At 43.6% G+C, this 20,685-nt stretch overlaps 1 protein-coding gene across 1 annotated transcript in view; it reads left to right on the forward strand.

The window, feature by feature from the left end:
- The first annotated feature begins 638 nt into the window (after window positions 1-638).
- Window positions 639-20,685, forward strand: part of LOC134352575 (neuronal PAS domain-containing protein 2-like) — a 149,545-nt gene continuing 129,498 nt past the window's right edge. The window contains exon 1 of the mRNA XM_063059828.1: window positions 639-648. The gene's annotated coding sequence lies outside the window, so the exon portion shown is untranslated. The remainder of the gene's footprint in view (window positions 649-20,685) is intronic.

The following is a 20,685-nucleotide window of genomic DNA, read 5'->3' on the forward strand; positions in this document are numbered from 1 at the left end:
GAAGACAACAGGAAGAGTAAGCCCTTCGAAGTGATAAAAATAATATTCGTATGGCAGGATTATGCTTTAAACAAGGAACCTTACATAATCATCAGTTAATACCTTGCTTTGTTAAACAAAAGTGTTTAAAATGTTTTTTTTTATGATGACAGCTAAACGCTTCTCTACTTCATGAAGGCAAACACTTTATATGATTAACAAAAAAGCACATGAACATTTGCTAATTTTGAAATGAATATTTTGTAATGTTTTCCCATTTTGATTTATGAACTGTGAAGCGGGTTGTTAATGATGGTGTTGTTAGGCAGCTGAGCTGCTGAATTGACCTACTTTCAGTGTAGCTTGCCAACAGACAATCAACCCTATTTTTTTGCGTGACTGCAGGAGGATGGGACTGAGACAGAATCCTTACCGAAGAATTAGTTGCACTAATGAATAGCCTTGGTTTTAGACTTGCAAAAGCGTCATCTCTCTAAACCTCTGTTGGTGACGAGAGGTTAAATAAATGGCTTGTTGACATTCACTGTGGACCTCAATTATGTTTCACTGTGATATTGAGGTGGATTATGTGGCTTAGAACAGTGAATCTTTAAGAATGATGTCCAGCCACACGATCACTGAACTCCAATAAAAGAAATCGGGTATAAGGTATGTATTTACTTGCATGTCAGTTCCTCTAATATTCTTAAGTAACATACTATAAAAAGCATTTTTAAAGGTAGCTTCATTTTATCTATGGTTCTGAATAGGGTTCTTAGAATGCTGGTAAATAAGTTCTTTTCAGTTTACTTTCAATACTTGGCTAATTATAAGCATCATATTATAGTAAAACAATAAATATTCTATCAATATAAATGTTTTTCTGTTGTAATTTATATAATTCATCAACTGGCAGTCTTTTTTCTTTTGGGTGATTAGACATATCATTTGTAGTTACGTTGGTGTTTTGATATATAGCCCTTACTTTTATGTTTGACTGAACACATAAACTGCCTTATGCACAGATTAATACTCAAAAGGGAGAACTAGATTGATACAACTTCAAAGAGACTCTGCCTTGTTTTCTGCAATATAAGTTGAGAATGAATTAGTTCAAGAGGGATTGGTTGAACCTGAGGTAAGTTAACATACAATTGGCAATGCAAATTCTCTTAGCTGCCAAACCGCCAATATGTAAGGTATAGTGTAATGTATTGCCCAAGTGAAAGGCATTGTGGGAATGAACAAGTGAGTTCAGACAGGTTGCCCTTACTGAAAGCCTCCATCGCGCCCAGTTAACATTTCTGCATCCCTGTTCATCGTATCAGTGTGGTCGATTTGTCATGAGATGTTTGTCAGTGAGTGTTTAAGTAACTGCAGCCAAATGTCACTGAGCTCATCATTGCTCCTGCAGGTACTCGAGATGTCACTGGCGCTTCCTGCGATAAGTCGGCTCATTATACATCACTGAGTTCAGTAAGAGTGGAAAGTGAGGTGGGCCACTTGGTACGAGGTTCAGGAAAGGATTTTGGCAGCACCACAGGTTGTGTTCAGCAGAGGCAGGTAGAAGCTGTGACGTTTCCAGAAGAAACTTCTTTGTGTTTCCTACCCATGTTCCCTTTCAAAAATGAAATGGTGTAGGGTCTGATTATTGAAGCTGGCAGCACGTTATGGTAATATTGTAAAATAATATCACATCTGTCTGGTCAGGATGAAATGTAGGAAATGTCATCTCTCACACCTTCCTGTTAAATGTCTTCACTTTTCTCTCCCTTCACAATTCTGTCCAGGGGCCACTCTCTGTGCCAGGTAATTGGCGTTATTTTATTTTTTTACCCTTCTCTATGTCTGAAATTAAATCTTGTCACGTCTTTCGCCATTTTAGTTATGTTGGCATTTCAAAGTTCAAAGTAAACGTATTATCAAAGTACATATATGTCACCATATAATACCCTGAGATTCAATTTCTTGCAGGCATTCACAGCAGAACAGAGAAATACAATAGAATCTATAGAAAACCACACACAAACAAAGACTGACAAACAACCAATGTGCATAAAGAAGACAAATTGTGCAAACAAAATATAGTAAATAATACAGAGACCATAAGTAGTTGAAAGTGAGTCCACAGGTTGTGGGATCATTTTGGGTTGAAGTGAGGGAAGTTATCCACATTGCTTCGGGAACTTGAAGGCTGAGGGGTAATAACTGTCTCTGACCCTGGTGGTACAGGACTGAGAGCTCCTGTGTCTCCTTCTTGAAGACATCAACAAGAAGAGACCATGACCTAGAAGAGAACATGACCTTATTAAGCCTATCACCCCTGCCGGAACATAGACCACTGACAGCAGCTCGCCAGGGTCCTCTGTCCTGGGGCAGCCTTTCAAGGTGTAGCCCATCAAAGATCCTTCCCTTCTCAGAGATGAGGTCTTCGGAGCTTCTGATGCCCTTTCTGTAGCACTGGTTTTTGCAGGATGGTGTTGCCAGCCACCATGCCCAACCCTCCTCCTTTTGCAGCCGGGCTTGGGACTGTGCAGGGCAGAGTTGCCTAGATGGTGGTGTATTAAAAGACGTCAGTAATATCACTTTTCCCACTGCTTAGATAGGGATAATATCTAATGTGATATATTACTGTGGAGTCCCACTAATTATTTTTGGTGCATATAGACCCCGCACAAAATTCCTAATTAAATTCTTCCATAATTCTGCACTGTGTATTCATTTACAAATTTAGGGTTAACTATGCAAAAATAATATTAATATTAATATATATGAAAACATCAATCACTATTTCATATAAAATGTATCCCTCTCTTTGCCAGTGACGCAAGCCACTTAGTATTCTTCTTTCCACAGATTTTGACCCTTTGAGTTTTTCCAGCATTTTCTGTTTTTTTCTCAGATTTCAGAACTTGAGAATCTTTATGTTTTTGATTTTTTGGTCTTTATTCTACATGGTACATGGGAGGAGAGATTATTTTCAACAGTATTTTCTCTGATGGCATGGCCTCTTTCTACAACATTGATTCCACGTTTTTCTGATCTTTGGGATGTATTTTCTCAATATCTTTGCAAAACTATATGAAAATGAAGGTAATTCCAAAGTTCAAAGTAAATTTGTTATCAAAGTACATATACAGCATATACAACCCTGAGATTCATTTTCTGGTCGGCATACTCAATAAAGCTACAGGATAATACCCAAAACAGAATCATTGAAAGACTGTCTAACTTGGGCATTCAACCAGAGTGCAGAAGATAGCAAACTGTGCAAATACAATTTAAAAAGAATCATAATAAATAATAATAATAAGCAATAAATATCAAGAACATGAGATGAACAAATACAGAAGAAAACCAGAGACAGAGCAGACAGACAGGATCTTTTGCCCAGGGTTGAAATGTCTAATATTAGAAGTCATGCATTTAAGGTCAGAGGGGGTAATTTCAAAGGGGATGTGAGAGTGGTGGGTGGAATATGTTGTTTGGAGTGGTGGTAAAGGCAGATATGTTAGTGCCTTTGAGAGACATTTATATAGGCACAGCAATATGAGGGAAATGGAAGGATATGAACATTGTGTAGGCAGAAGGTATTAGTTTAGTTGACCAGATGAATGAGGGAGGGATCTCATTGAAACCTATCAAATATTGAAAGGCCTAGATAGAGTGGACATGGAGAGGATGTTTCCAATGGTGGGGGAGGCTAGGACCAGAGGGCACAGCCTCAGAGTTAACTATCGATAGGTGGAAATGCTGTTGAAGGCAAAGGAAAATGCTTTGTACTGAGAGAAAGAGAGAGAGGAGAGCATTGGAAGAAAAGGGAGAGTGAGAGAGAGGGGGGAAAGAAATAGATGGAGAATGAGAGGAAGAGAAAGGGAAGGAGAGGAAGACTAGGGAAAGAGGTTATGAGGGAATGAGAAAGGAGGTACAGAAAAGGGAGAAAGTGGAAGGAAGAGAGTGGGAGAGGGAGGTGACAGAAAGGGAGGAGGGGAAGTGTGTGAAACAGGGAGGTAAGAGAAAAGGGAAGAGGGATCGAGTAAGTAAAAGAGGGAGAGAAGGAACTGCTATGCTGTGAATCGTACAGTTCCGGAAATGTGTTTTGTTTCCTCTGTTCTCATTCATCTCCTGTAGTTACACCTCTTCCATTCAGATCAGGCGTGATTAATCAGCCTTCAGCACTCGCTCTCTCTTGGTTCCAGTACCAGCTATATCATTCATCTCCCACCGTATCCACCCAATCACAGACATCCCTTGTGCTCTCTCCACCCTGCATCTTCAAAGATGTTCACATTTCATCTCCCCATCCTGATGGGAGCCTGCACACCTGAGCCATTAACTCTGCTTTCCCCCCTCCCAAATACTCCCCGTCTGCTGCGTGTTTAGGGTTTGTTGTTATTTTAAGATTTACAGCTGCTTTAAGCTTACAACACTTTCTGATGTGGTTTATGAAAATTCAGTGATTTTTTTTTTCCTCGTGGAACTTTAGAATTTCTGTAGAACTTTCCAACAGACCATAAGGTCCTATTTATATTAACAAAAATACACTACCAGAGGAGTTCAGGAGGTCAGACAGTATCTGAGGAGGGCTTTGAATAATTGACATTTCTTACTGTAATTTATAGTAAATTTTATGTATTACACTGTACTGCTGCTGCAAAACCACAAATTTTAAATTTCATGACAAATGTCAGAGATAATAAACCTGATTCTAATTCTATCCCCCCCCCCCCCACCACCAACCTCTTAACCCTCCATGTACTTGTCCAAGTGTTTCTTAAATGATATTGTTATACCTTGTGTAGCTGGATGGAGATACTTCACTACCAAAGGAGGGGTGAGGTACTCCTTCCCTCCTGTAGTCTGAAGCTCACCATTGGGGAAGATGTAGCAATTGCTGAGCCCCCTCAGATCAGGGTCACATGAAGGCATGGGGGCAGGTTGTGGATGGTTGTATGAGCAGCTCGTGCATATCACGTGTCCTGGTTATGTGACCACTAACACCAAGCAACACTCACAACACGCTGGAGGAACTCAGCAGGCCAGCAAGCATCTGTGGAAAAGATTGGTCGACGTTTCGGGCCGGAACCCTTCGTCAGGACTGTAGAGGGAAGGGGCAGAGGCCCTATAAAGAAGGTGGGGGGAGGGTGGGAAGGAGAAGGCTGGTAGGTTCCAGGTGAAAAACCAGTAAGAGGATAGATAAAGGGGTAGGGAAGGGGAATCGGGAGGGGATAGGCAGGAAAGGTGAAGAAAGAATAGGAGAAAACACAATGGGTAGTAGAAGGAGGCGGAACCATGAGGGAGGTGATAGGCAGCTGGGGAAGGGGGCAGAGTGACATAGGGATAGAGGAAGGGAGGGGGAGGGAATTACCGGAAGTTGGAGAATTCTATGCTCATACCAAGGGGCTGGAGACTACCTAGACAGTATATGAGGTGTTGCTCCTCCAACCTGAGTTTAGCCTCCTCATGGCAGTAGAGGAGGCCATGTATGGACGTATCTGAATTGGAATGGGAAGCAGAGTTGAAGTGGGTGGCAACCGGGAGATCCTGTCCGTTGTGGCGGACGGAGCGGAGGTGCTCGACGAAGCGGTTCCCCCAATCTGCGTCGGGTCTCACCGACGTAAAGGAGGCCGCACCAGGAGCACCGGATGCAATAGATGACCCCAACAGACTCACAAGTGAAGTGTTGCCTCACCTGGAAGGACTGTTTGGGGCCCTGAATGGTGGCAAGAGAGGAGGTGTAGGGACAGGTGTAGCACTTACGCTTACAGGGATAAGTGCCAGGTGGGAGATCCGTGGGGAGGGACGTGTGGACCAGAGAGTCCCGGAGGGACCGATCCCTGCGGAAAGCGGAGAGGGGTGGAGAGGGAAAGTTGGGCTTAGTTGTGGGGTCCTGTTGAAGGTGGCGGAAGTTACGGAGGATAATGTGCTGGATCCGGAGGCTGGTGGGGTGGTAGGTGAGGACAAGGGGAACTCTGCCTCTGTTGTGGTGGTGGGAGGATGGGATGAGAGCCGAAGTGCGGGAAATGGAGGAGATGCGGGTGAGGGCATCATTGATGACAGCAGAAGGGAAACCACGATAACCACGACACCAGGCAAACAATCTCTAAAGAGCAACACACACAAAATCCTGGCAGAATTCAGCAGGCCAGGCAGCATCTATGGAAAGGAGTAAACAGTCAATGTTTTTGGGCCGAGATCCTTCATTGGGACCCTGAAGAGTCCTAATGATGGCTGAGGTCACCTGTCTTGTACAGACACTGCTCAGAAGAAGGCAATGGCAAACCACTTCTGCAGAAAAATTGCCAAAAACAATTATGGTCATACAACATGGCACATAATGATAATGATGACTATTGTACCTGCTTCAAACACTTCCTCTGGTAGCTGTTTCCATACATTCGCTTCCCCCTGCATGAAGAGTCTTTCCCTGAGGTCCCCTTTAAATCTTTCCCTCTCACCTTAAATCTATGTCTTCTTGTTTTAGATTCCCCTACCCTGGGGAAAAGATTGTTACCGTCCATCTTGCCTATGCCTGTCAAAATTTTAAACATTTTTATGACGTTGCCCCTTATTCTCCTATGCTCCGAGAAATAAAGACGCAGCCTGGCCAAACTAGCTAGATTAACAAGATTTTAATCTTCTTACAGTCATGAAGAGATTCACATGTCCCCATACTCTTAATCCTCATTGGCCTCAGAGTAAGTGGTTTGCTGGGGCATTTTGGAGGGTTTATTCAAACAGATTGCTATGGATTTAAGGGTCACAACAGGCCAGAGTTGAGAGCATAGGAGGATTCCTTCCTTAAAAGAAATGGTGAGCCAGGGGTCTGCCTTTTATGTTGATGCCCTCCATTGGTTGGGATTGATTATGGATGTTGCAACCCAGCTATCTACAGGATACACAAGCCAGGGCGGTACGATATGGAGAGCAAGCTGTTATACACGCAGCAGGCTCCCCTTTTCCGCGAGGCTGATGAATCCAAAGGAACAGTGGAGCCTGATACAATTTTGCCCCAGCCACGTCGCCAAAGTTGCCAGTCCATGTTGAACTCAATGTAGGACTGCTCTAGGGATTCCAGCTCCAGATTTTTCCAAGGAGGTTTACTCCTGAAGCCTTCCCTGTGAGTGGGTATAGATGCAAGGCACCAGAGGTTTAAGATCAGAGTTTTCCTTCTCCTGGAGGAGCTGCCAACCACGGCTGACAAGCTCCATCTGATCTGCCCGCCTTTGCTCCTTCTCCCGTCTGTTGAAACAGTTCCACCAGGCTTAGTAGCTAAGCTACATGTGAGGGCCGGGAGCCTAACTTGGTTGTCAGAGGCTATTTGAGATGCACACCATTGGGAGAATTTAATAGGTAGTCAGAGCTTGTCCCCATTCTTTAATGCTAATAAAGTATATTCCTGTTCATTAGTGCCAATGCTGGCCTTGATTCAAGAATCTTAAAACGATTGACCCTAATTCACCCAGATGACAATTTGTACTATTTCCAGAGATCGCTAGCTGGTTGTTGGACCCAGAATGCATCCACAAAGTTTCCTATCTCAGTGGAGATGATTATCACTTAAAACTCATCATCTCTCTGTTTACATAAGCCAAGTTAAGGCTAAATTCTTAATAATTGAAACAAGTAATGTCATATTTCATCAACACAAATTTTCAAAAACTGATATCTCTCAGTTATTTCTCAAGCGGTTCATAAGAATGATCTCAGGAATGAAAGGGTTAACTTGGGAGGAGCGTTTAATGACTCTGGGCCTGCACTCACTGGAGTGTAGAATAATGAGGGGTGATCACATCGAAATCTATTGAATATTGAAAGGCCCAGATAAACTGGATGTGGAGAGGATGTTTCCTTTAGTGGGAGGAGTTGAGGGACAGAGGGCACAGCCTCAGAATAGAAGGGCGTCCCTTTAGAACAGAGATGAGGAGGTATTTCTTCAGCGGGAGAACAGGGTAGAAAGGGAAAATAATTCAGCCACTATGGAATGGCAGACTCAGTGAGCCGATGACTTACTTCTGCTGCTGTACCTTACGATCTTATTTCCGGCAGTCCATTCCAAATACCCACCATTCTTTGCATGAAGAAGCAACTCCTGAAGTCCCTTTTAAATATCTCACTACTGATTCTGAACCTTTGCCCTCTTGTTATTAGCACACTGACCCACTATGCTAAATTCTTTACATGCCACTTATACATGTATCATTCTGAAGAAAATATTTGGCAATGTTATCGATATAACTGTGAGTAAGGATTACTTTGGGATGTCAAATGGGAAATTAAAAAATCCAGGACCTGGTCATAACAAAGGAGAAGAACAACATCAAAATCAGGTTTATTATCACTGAATTACGCCATGAAATCTGCTGTTTTGTGCCAGCTGCGCAGTGCAATGTGTGAAAAATTACTGTAATTTATAATAAGAAATATATAAAATAAATCAACAATGCAGAAATAGAGCAAAATAGTGAGGCAGTGTTCAAGCGCTTATGAACTGTTCAGAAATCTTATGGCAGAGGGGAAGAAACTGTTCCCAAAATGTTGAATGTGCATCTTCAGGCTCCTGTACCTTCTCCCTGATGATAGTAATGAGAAGAGAGTGTGTCCTAGACCAAAGGTTCCCAAGCTGAGGTCCACGGACCTCTCAATTAATGGTAAAGCTCCATGTGTAAAAAGACGTTGAGAATCCCTGCCCTAGACGGTGAGGGTCCTTCATGATGGATGATTCCTTCTTGAGACACCGTCCTAAAACGTCCTCAATGGTGGTGGGGGTGGGAGAGGGAGGGGGCTAGTGCCAATGATGGAGTTGCCTGAGTCTACAAGACTCTGCATTCAGTATCTTGTGACCTATAACAGCTAAATGGTAGCTTCATTTGCCAGTCTGACAACATTTTATCTGAAAAGGCAGTGGATAAGTCACTTGGCTGAGACTGATGTTAAATTGTCATGCCTGCAGATACTTACTCGCACAGCTTTTAAATATGAATGAATGCTATGTGAATCATTGGATAGGAATAAAATGTTAAGCAATCACTTTGATCTTCACAATGTATTGAATTGGAACGTTAAATCTCAAGCAGTTTATTTTGTCGGGAGTCGATAAGTAAAATTACAGGTGAGGAATTGTGTATTTATCCAGTGCAGAGAATTTTCAGAATCAGAATCAGGTTTAATATCATTGGCAAATGTTGTGAAATTTGTTGTCTTTATGGTAGCAGTACAATGCAGTACATAATAACGGAGAAGAAAAGCTGAATTAGAGTAAGTATACATAAATATTAAATATTTAAATGAAATACGATGTGCAAAAATAAAAATAAAAAATACTGAGGCAGTGTTCATGGGTTCAGTGTCTATTCAGAAATTGGGTGGCAGAGCGGAAGAAGCTGTTCCTGTGCCTTCAGGCTCCTGTACTTCCTTTCTGATGGTAGCAATGAGGACAAAGCATGACCTGGGTGATGGGGGTCCTTAATGATGGTTGCAGCCTTTTGGAGGCATTGCTCCTTGAAGGTGTCCTGGATACTGCAGGGGCTGGTACCCATGATGGAGCTGACTAAGTTTAGAACTCTCTGCAACTTATTTCAATCCTGCGAAGTAGCCCCCCGCCCCACACACATACCAGATGCTGATGCAGCCAGTTAGAATGCTGAGGAATATTAAGGCAAATGACAATATCCCTGTACTCAGTGCTCCATACACTCAACTCAATAGACCTTAGCTCATAATTCTTCCGTCAATCTTCCATTCTTGGACTCACTTTACACCGCACGCTGTCGGAGCAGTACTGCCAGGATAATCAAGGACACGACCCACCCAGCCAACACACTTTTCATCCCTCTTCCCTCCGGGAGAAGGCTCAGGAGCTTGAAGACTCGTACGGCCAGATTTAGGAACAGCTTCTTTCCAACTGTGATAGGACTGCTGAATGGATCCTGACCCGGATCTGGGCCGTACCCTCCAAATATCCGGACCTCTCGTTTTTTTTTTTGCACTGCCTTATGTTCCTTTTTCTATTTTCTATTTATGATTTATAACTTAAATTTTTAATACTTACTATCGATTTGTGCTCCAGGGAACGCAAAGCGCAGAATCAAATATTGCTGTGATGATTGTATGTTCTAGTATCAATTGTTTGGCAACAATGAAGTATATAGAGTATAAAGTATAATTAGACTCCATGTCCTGTCGTTATTCCCCTGAACGACTGGTGCTTCTTGGAGAGACCTTTAGGCAATCGAAGTCAGGTGACCAAGCAGTTTGAAATGCTCAAACAAATAAATAGAGGGGTAGCTCAAGCGGAGCGGCCAGCGAGTGAGTGGGCCAGTGAAGGAGTGGAGCTTTGAGGCTTTGACTCGAGAGGCTTCGATGAGAAGAGGCGGAGGTCGAGCTTGTTCCCAGTTAGGCTTTACGATGCCTCCTGAGACGGTGATGTGCCTCTCATGTGAGATGTGGCAGTTTTGGGGGAACTCGCCTCTCCCGCAGAGTCACATCTGCCAGACGTGCATGCGGCTGGGCGATCTGGAAGACCATGTAAGGAATATGGAGCAGCAGCTGGATGATCTTCGACTCATAAGGGAGAATGAGGCAGTCATAGATGAGAGCTATGGGGAGGTAGTCACACCTAGGCTGCTGGAAGCAGGTCGCTGGGTGACAGTCAGACGGGGGAAAGGAAAGGTGAGTAGATAGGTAGTGCACAGCACCCCTGTAGCCATTCCCCTGAATAATAAGTATACCGTCCTAGATACTGTTGGCAGGGCCTCCAGCATTGTGTCTGACTCTGTGGTGCAGAAGGGTGGGACAGAGAAGAGTTTAAGAGTCGTGAGGTAATGATGCAGCTCTATAAAACTCTACTTCGTAAGGCCAGTGATGTTGTGGGGATGGAACTGGACTCTCTGATGGTGGTGTCTGAAAAGAGGATGCTGTCCAAGTTGCATGCCATCTTGGACAATGTCTCCCATCCACTACATAATGGACTGGTTGGGCACAGGAGTACATTCAGTCAGAGACTCATTCCACCGAGATGCAACACTGAGTGTCATAGGAAGTCATTCCTGCCTGTGGCTATCAAACTTTACAACTCCTCCCTTGGAAGGTCAGACACCCTGAGCCAATAGGCTGGTCCTGGACTTATTTCCATCTGGCATAATTTACATATCATTATTTAATTATTTATGGTTTTATATTGCTATATTTATACACTATTCTTGGTTGGTGCAACTGTAACGAAACCCAGTTTCCCTCGGGATCAATAAAGTATGACTATGACTATTAGGCCACACTTGGAGTACTGTCTCCATTCTGGTCACCTCACTATAGGAAGGATGTGGAAGCATTGGAAAGGGTACAGAGGAGATTTACCAGGATGCTGCCTGGTTTAGAGAGTATGCATTATGATCAGAGATTAAGGGAGCTAGGGCTTTACTCTTTAGAGAGAAGGAGGATGAGAGGAGACATGATAGAGGTGTACAAGATATTAAGAGGAATAGATAGAGTGGACAACCAGCATCTCTTCCCCAGGGCACCACTGCTCAATACAAGAGGACATGGCTTTAAGGTAAGGGGTGGGAAGTTCAAGGGGGATATTAGAAGAAGGTTTTTTACTCAGAGAGTGGTTGGTGCGTGGAATTCACTGCCTGAGTCAGTGGTGGAGGCAGATACACTAGTGAAATTTAAGAGACTACTAGACAGGTATATGGAGGAATTTATGGTGGGGGGTTATATTGGAGGCAGTGTTTAAGGGTCGGCACAACATTGTGGGCCGAAGGGCCTGTACTGTTCTGTACTATTCTATGTTCTATGTTCTATGTTCTATGAGAAATAGGATAGCTATGCTACAAAAGGATGCCGTTGAGTCTGTGGTGGTCGGGAACCAGCTACCCAGCTAAATCCCACTTCACGCAATGGATCTGCAGCCCTGCAGGTCAGAGCTCAACAAATACACAATCAAACACTTTAACTGTGATGGGGCTTTCTGCCTCAGCGAGTTCTAGATTTCCACTACACTGTTTGTAAAATAAGTTTTTCTTATCTCCCCTCCAATTAGACAATAAGGCATAGGAGCCGAGTTAGCCATTCGGCCCATCGAGTTTGCTCCACTATCCCATAACGGCTGATTTATTATCCCCTTCAACCCCATTTTTCTGCCTTCTCCCCATAACTTTTGACACCCTTACTCATTAACCGCTGCTTTACAAATACCCAACAGCCACCTCTGGCAATAAATTCCACAGGTTCACCACATTCTGGCTAAAGAGACTCCTCCTCATCTCCATTTTGGAGGGACATCCTTGTATTCTGAGGCTGTGCATACTAGTCCTACATTCCCCTATGACAGGAAACTTCATCAATTCTTCCATATATTACTTTAAACCCATACCTCTGTCAGTATCTGCAGTTGAATTCTGTCCTTCTGTGTTTCCCCCTAGCTGTCAGTCTGTGATTTTGTATTACCATGTGCTCCTGTCCCTGCTCCTGCTCTACTCCGGCCCCTGTATTACTGAGTACTCCGTCTCTCTTCTGTTTCTCATTATTACCTGTATTGCTGCCACCTGTGTCTCATTGTGCTCCACCTATCATCTGCCTCTCTGTTTATCGCTCAGTGTATTTCAGTCCTGTGTTTTCACCTGTTTGTTGCCAGATTGTGCTAGTGAATTTTCCTGAGCCTTTCCAGCATTTCTGTCTGTCTGAATATTGACTCTGCCTGTTCCCTGATTCTGGTTTTTGGATTTCTCTGCATGTTTTGATCTCTGCCTGAACTTTGACACTGACTTTGTTTGTACCCTGGGATTTGTTACTCAATTAAAATCACTGTGTGCACAGTACTGGGTCTGCAATTAGATCCCTGCTCCAGTGTCCTGACAGTATAATCTGGCCAGAATGGATCCAGCAGACCCCAGTTGTCTGAGAGCTGTCCTGGAACAACAGGGAGTGTTGCTGGGGAGACACCAGATCCAGCTGCACTCTGTGTTCAGGGCTGTGGAGTTGCTTTCTGCCAATGTCGCTGATCTTGTGGCCCAGACTCGGTCACTCCAGCTACCCCAGAGCGCCCATCAACATTCTGTGACTGCACCTTCTGCCCTGTCCTCACATGCTCCTCCCGTCCAGGAGCCCCGTCTGCCTCCTGCAGAGAAGTACTCAGGTGAGCCCTGTACGTGCTGCTCTTTTCTTTCTCAGTGCACCCTCGTTTTTGAATTGCAACCAACAACATTTCTGACTGATCGAGCCAAGGTAGCCTACGTCATCACCCAACTGTCTGGTTAGGTGAGAGAATGGGGAATAGCTGTCTGGGAGGCAGGCTCCCCTTTCTGCAGTAGTTTTCAGTTATTTTCTGAGGCGATGAGAAAAGTGCTTGATCGCTCCAAACAGGGGAGGGAGGCTGCCCATGGAAATGCTGCATGTGCACCAGGGGCACAGATCTGTGTCAGATTACGCCATAGAGTTCCGGACGCTAGCCACCTCCAGCGGCTGGAACTCAGAAGCACAGTACGACAGCTTCCTGAACAGCCTCTCCAAAGACATCAAAGATGAGCTTGTCACCCAGCACCTTCCTGCCACCTTTGAAGCCCTGGTGAATTTGGCCATCTGTATCCTGACATTTTTTTTTCTTTTTCTCCCCTCCTTCCCCCTCAACTAAGGGAAATAAATCCTTTTTATTCCCTCAATAGTAAATAGTGTAATTACAGTAAATTCAGTTGTTTGCATCAATGCCCAACAAGTTCCAAGAATGTGCTGGAGGCAGCCTTTAAGTATTGCCATGTTTCCGGTGCCAAAATAACAAGCCCACACCTCATTAAGCCTAACCGCCACATCTTTGGTAAGAACACGTGGAGGAAACCCACACTGTCACAGGGGGAATATGAAAATCGCTTACAGAAGGCGGTAGGAACTGAACGCTAGAAAGTGTGATGCTAACTGCTGCCGTGTCCCGCTCATTATTTCAGTTACATTTTTATTCAGGCTCTTCTGCTCGAAAGAAAGGAGCTGATTTTTATCCAGTCCTTTCCCAAGATGAAAAAATTTTCAATAGGTCAGTAGTACTGAAGTCAGAGTGGAGAGATTGATGGAAGAATTAAAAGAAATGGAGAAAGATTAAATTTTATGAACCATGTGATCACTTTTTTAAAAAAATTCAATTAAATGGTGAGCAGCTCGGCCTTTACAATGAGAATTTGAGCAATGTTGAGAGAACTTTGAACAGAATTTCAATCTGATTTTTCAATAGTTACTACGGCAACAAGTTTCTATCACGCAATAACCTTGCTTGTTAGTCTTTGTGTGTGGTTTTTCATAGACTGTATTGTATTTCTTTGTTCTACTGTGAATGCCTGCAAGAAAATAAATCTCAGGGTACCGTATGGTGACACATGTACTTTGATAATAAATTTACTTTGAACTTTGTACCTGTGACTTCTCTAATGAATAACAGTTCGATAGTGTAATTCTCAGCATTTCTTTCAAATCACTGCCTGATCTTCTCCTCCCCCTTACCTTTGTGACATCTGCAATCCTCTAAGGTATTTGTGCTCTAATTCTGTCCTCTTGACCATACTGAAAATTAATGACTCTAGTGCATCCAATGGTGTCAGTATTCAAAATGGTGGAGTTCCTTCTCTCGGCCTCTCTGCTCGTCTCCTTCATTGAGATGCATCCAAAGGTCTACCTCTCCAGTGATGGTCTTTATCATCAGCTTATGTGAGCCTTCCACACACTTTATGTGACAGCAACACACACAAAATGCTGGAGGAACTCAGCAGGCCAGGCAGCATCTATGGAAAAGAGTAAACGGTTGACATTTCGGGCCAAAACCCTTTGGCAGGACCTTTGTGTGCCAGCTCATTTGTGAAGTGCTCTCAGATGGTTTACAACTTTCCCTAAAGCCTCCGTCAGTCAGGGCTCTCTGGTTTTGCACATTTTTTAACAATCTATTCAATATACATAATTGATTTACTTGTTTATTATGTTTTTATTTTATTATTATATTTTTTCTCTCTCTGCTGTTATGTATTGCATTGAACTGCTGCTGATAAATTAACAAATTTCACGTCACCTGCCAGTGATGATAAACCTGATTCTGATTCTGGATAAGTGCCTAAGTTGCAGCAAAGCTGTCTGCGGTCCACTCTGCAATGTTATCTGTCCATTTTTTTCCTCTGCCTGCCCCTTTTTCTTTTTACTGCACTGCTCCCTGAAGAATAGTCTTTGAGAATCCACTTCATCTTGTGAAGTGGCCATTACAATTTCCTCTCCTTTTCTGTGAACAGTAGATCTTCAAAGTGTCTCGTGCTGGGTGATGGTTCTTCACTCTTTGTCATTTGAGACATGGTCTGTATAGGAGATGCCGAGGAACCTTCTAAAGCATCTCATTTCAACTGCCTGGACATTTTTTTTTTGCGGTTCTGCTGTCAAAGTCTCTGACTGGCATGCATACAGGAAGATGGAGAGCACAAGTGCATGCAGGAGTTTCAACTTGGGTCTGAAAGTGATGTTATTGTCTCTCCAGATCGGTTTTAGTTTAACCAGCGTTGCTGTTGTTTGGACTGTCCTTGCAAGGACTTCAGGCTTTGATCCTTAGGAACCTTTGCAACTTTAAAACTGCAATATAAATGCAATTTGCTGATGTTAACAATCTGAAATAATTAAAACAATCTTAACTTCTATTTTTTCAAAGTGATTCCTGAATTTACATATTACGCTTGCTGTATGGTTACAGTTTCAGAGAAGGTGCAGACCAGTTGGACAAATACAGTGAAAAGACCTTAATGAGGTAGACTGAGGCTCAAGTCTTCACCTTCTTTGTATCAGAGCTCGGAAATCTGTTGTAGATAGAAGTTCTCTTTGAACCTGGTGGTATTTGTTTGCAAGCTTTTGTATCTTCTGCCCAATGATCTACGACTTTAAAACTATCATGCGAATGTGATTTACTGCAGTTATTAAGAACCTAAAATATCAAAAAATCTGAAATATTTAAAACCACCTTAAATTCAAATTTTCAAAACGATTCACGAATTTACTCAGATTGCACTTACAACACTGCTCTTCCTAAAAGGCTGTTAGTCAAAGCCTCACAGAATAACGTGGAATGGATAACAGCAGCAGATCCATGATTTAACAGCAGCGGCTTAATTTGTGTCAATGCAAATTAACAGAATAAATGAGCAAAATTTTTGTTTGCACTATCACAGGACTCAATTTGTGCGACCCCATGTTAAGTGAGCAGATACTGGATGTCTGAAATCAAAGCAGAAAATCCCAGAAACATTCAACAGGTTAGTTAGCATCCGAGGAGGGAGAAAGATCGCCTGAAACAACAGCCCAGTTTCTCCGTCCAGGCTGCAGTTGAGCTGTAGGTTGTGTCCAACGTTTTCATATTAAGTAACTTGAATACAGAATCCAAGTGGTACTGCAGTGCAGCAATGAACAAGTGCTGTGGATAAGCTTTTCCACGGCTCTGGGCCTGCACTCAGTACAGTTCATAAGGATGCGAGGGGATCCCCTGCAGACCTAATGAACACTGAAAGGCCTGGATAGAGTAAATATAGAGAGGATGATTCCATTGGCAGGATGGTAGAGAATCCAAAGACACAACTTCAGAATAATAAGGCACCCTTTTAGGACTGAGATGACAAAAAAAATCAGAGATTCACAATACAGTGAATCTCTGAATCCCTCTGTTGCTACTAGTGTATTGTGAATCTCTGAACCCCTCTGTCATTACTACTCTATTGTAAATTTCTCAATCCCTCTGCATTACTACTGTATTGTGAATCTCTCAGTCCCTCTGTCAGTACTACTTGGACCCTGTATAGATTACAGGGCAGGAGGTGTTTGCTACCCTAAGGCAAATCAGGGTGGATAAATCCACAGGGCCTGACAAAATGTTCCCTCAGATTCTATGGGAGGTTAAGTGCAGAAATTTCCATGGCCCTGGCAAAACTACTTAAAACATCCTTAGTGACAGAGGTACCAGAGGACTGGAGGATAGCCAATGTTGTTCCACTATAAGAAAGACTCTAAACATAAACAGGAAATTATAGGCTAGTCAGTTGTGGGAAAGTTATTGGAAGTTATTCGAAGGGACCAGATATATCAGGATTTGGATAGACATGGACTGATTCAGGATAGTCAGCATAGCTTCATGCATGGTAGGTCAAAGAAGTTACTAGAAAAGTGAATGAAGGAAAGGCAGTGGATGGAAACATAGAAAACCTGCAGCGCAATACAGGCCCTTTGGCCCACAATGCTGTGCCGAACGTGTACTTACCTTAAAAATTACCAAGGGTCACCCATAGCCCTCTATTTTTCTAAGCTCCATGTACCTATCCAGGAGCCTCTTAAAAGACCCTACTGTATTCGCTTCCACCACCGTTGCCGGCAGCCCATTCCACGCACTCACCATTAATACTATATTCTGCCATCATATTTGACCTACCAAAATGAACCACCTCACACCTATCTGGGTTGAACTTCATCTGCCACTTCTCTGTCCAGTTTTGCATTCTATCGATGCCCCATCTTAACCTCTGACAGCCCTCCACACTATCCACAACACCCCCAACCTTTGTGTCATCAGCAAATTTACTAACCCATCCCTCCACTCTCTCATCCAGGTCATTTATAAAAAATCATGAAGAGAAGGGGTCCCAGAACAGATCCCTGAGGGACACCACTGGTCACTGACCTGCATGCAGAATATGACCAGTCTACAACCACCCTTTGCCTTCTGTGAGCAAGCCAGTTCTGGATCAACAGAGCAATGTCCCCTTGGATCCCATGCCTCCTTACTTTCTCAATAAGCCTTGCATGCGTACTTATCAAATGCCTTGCTGAAATCCATATACACTACATCTACTGCTCTACCTTCATCAATGTGTTTTAGTCACATCCTCAAAAAATTCAATCAGGCTTGTAAGGCACGACCTACCCTTGACAAAGCCATGCTGACTATTCCTAATCATATTATGCCTCTCCAAATGTTCATAAATCCTGCCTGTCAGGATCTTCTCCATCAACTTACCAACCACTGAAGTAAGATTAACTAGTCTATAATTTCCTGGGCTATCTCTACCCCCTTTCTTAATCAAGGGAACAACACCTGCAACCCTCCAATCCTCTGGAACCTCTCCCATCCCCATTGATGCAAAGATCATTGCCAGAGGCTTAGCAATCTCCTCCCTTGCCTCCCACAGTAGCCTGGGGAATATCTCGTTCAGTCCCAGTGACTTATCCAACTTGATGCTTTCCAACAGCTCCAGCACATCCTCTTTCTTAATGTCTATATGCCCAAGCTTTTCAGTCCACTGTAAGTTCATCCCTACAATTGCTAAGGTCCTTTTCCACAGCGAATACTGAAGTAAAATATTTATTAAGTACCTCTACTGTGTCTTCTGGTTCCATACGCACTTTTCCACTGTCACGCTTGATTGGTCCTATTCTCTCACGTCTTATCCTCTTGCTCTTCACATACTTGTAGAGTGTCTTGGGGTTTTCCTTAATCCTGCTCACCAAGGCCTTCTCATGGCCCCTTCTGGCTCTGCTAATTGCATTCTTAAGCTATTTCCTGCTAGCCTTATAATTTTCTAGATCTCTATCATTACCTAGTTTTTTGAACCTTTCATAAGCTTTTCTCTTCTCCTTGATTAGATTTTCAACTGCCTTTGTAACACCATGGTTCCTGTACCTCACCATCCTTTCCGTCTCATGGGAACATACCTATGCAGAACACCCCACAAATATCCCCTGAACATTTGCCACATTTCTTCCTCACATTTCCCTGAGAACATCTGTTCCCAATTTATGCTTCCAAGTTCCTGCCTGATAGCGTCGTATTTCCCCTTCCTCCAATTAAATGTTTCCCTAACTTGTCTGTTCCTATCCCTCTCTAATGCTATGGTAATGAAATATGATCACTATCTCCAAAATGCTCTCCCACTGAGAGACCTGACACCTGACCAGGTTCATTTCCCAATACCAGATCAAGTACAGCCTCTCTTTCTGTAGGCTTATCTACATATTGTAGTCAAGAAACCTTCCTGAACACACCTAACAAACTCCACCCCTCGCTCTGATGCAGTATTGGGAAAATTAAAATACCCCATCACGACAACCCTGTTATTACTGCACCGCTCCAGAATCTGTCTCCTTATCTGCTCCTCAATGTCCCTTTTTCTGTTGGGTGGTCTATAAAAAAACACCCAGTAGAGTTATTGATCCCTTCCTGTTTCTAACTTCCACCCATAGACACTCAATAGACAGTCCCTCCATGATTTCCTCCTTTCCTCAGCTGTGACACTATCCCTGGTAGCAGTGCCTCACCCCCACCTCTTTTGCCTCCCTCCCTGTCCTTTCTGAAACATATAAAGTCTAGCACTCTAAGTAGCCATTCCTGCCCCTGAGCCATCCAAGTCTCTGTAATGGCCACAACATCATAGCTCCAAGTACTAATCCACGCTTTAAGCTCATCTGCTCTGTTCATGATGCTTCTTGCATTAAAATAGACACATCTCAAACCATCAGTCTAAGCACATTCCTTCTCCATCACCTGCCTATTCTCCCTCTCACACTGCCTACAAGCTTTCTCTATTTGTGCGCTAACTGCCCCTTCCTCCCTCTCTTCAGTTCTGTTCCCACCCCCCAGCAATTCTAGTTTAAACTCTCCCTAATAGCCTTAGCAAACCTCCCTGCCAGGATATTGGTCCCCTTTGGATTCAGGTGCAACCCGTCCTTTTTGTATAGGTCATGCCTGCCCCAAAAAAGGTCCCAATGATGCAGAAATCTGAATCCCTGCCCCTGCTCCAATCCCTCAGCCATACATTTATCCTTCACCTCACTCTATTCCTACACTCACTGTCATGTGGCACAGGCAGTAATCCTGAGATGACTACCTTTGAGGTCCTGCTTCTCAGCTTCTTTCCTAAACTCCCTATAGTCTGTTTTCAAGTTCTCCTCACTTTTCTTGCCTATGTCGTTGTTACCAATATGTACTACGACCTCTGGCTATTCATCTTCCCATTTCAGGATATCGTGGACGCGATCAGAAACATCCAGGATCCTGGCACCTGGGAGGCAAACTACCATCCGTGTTTCTTTCCTGCATCCACCGAATCGCCTGTCTGACCCCCTAACTATAGAGTCCCCTATCACTGCTGCCTTCCTCTTCCTTTCCCTACCCTTCTGAGCCACAGGGCCAGACTCTGTGCCAGAGGTGCGGCCACTGTTGCTTCCCCCATTTAGGTCGTTCCCCCCATTGGCACTCAAACAGGAGTACTTATTTTTAAGGGGGACAACCACGGGAGTACTCTCTAGTATCTGACTCTTGCCCTTCCCTCTCCCGACTGTTACCTACTTGTCTGTCTCCCGAGTCCCCAGTGTAGCTACTTGCCTATAGCTTCTCTCTATCACCTCCTCACTTTGCCCTGACCAGACAAAGGTCATCTACCTGCATCTCCAGTTCCCTAACCCGATCTTTTAGGATCTGCAGCTTGACGCACCTGGCACAGATGTGGCTGTCCGTGAAGCTGGGATTCTCTCGAACATCCCACATCTGACACCCAGTACAGAACATCGTCCTCACAGACATACTTCCTATTCCTATTCTTCACAAGTAATTTACCTCGCCTCGACACGTTATTGCCAAAGCCATCCTACTCTGACTCCCTCTACTCTGTTGCCCGCTCTATAAAGCTGTCTTCTTTTTAAGTCCTTCCTATAGAT

The sequence above is a fragment of the Mobula hypostoma genome, chromosome 10 (assembly GCF_963921235.1).
Source record: "Mobula hypostoma chromosome 10, sMobHyp1.1, whole genome shotgun sequence".
NCBI classification, from domain to species: Eukaryota; Metazoa; Chordata; class Chondrichthyes; order Myliobatiformes; family Myliobatidae; genus Mobula; species Mobula hypostoma.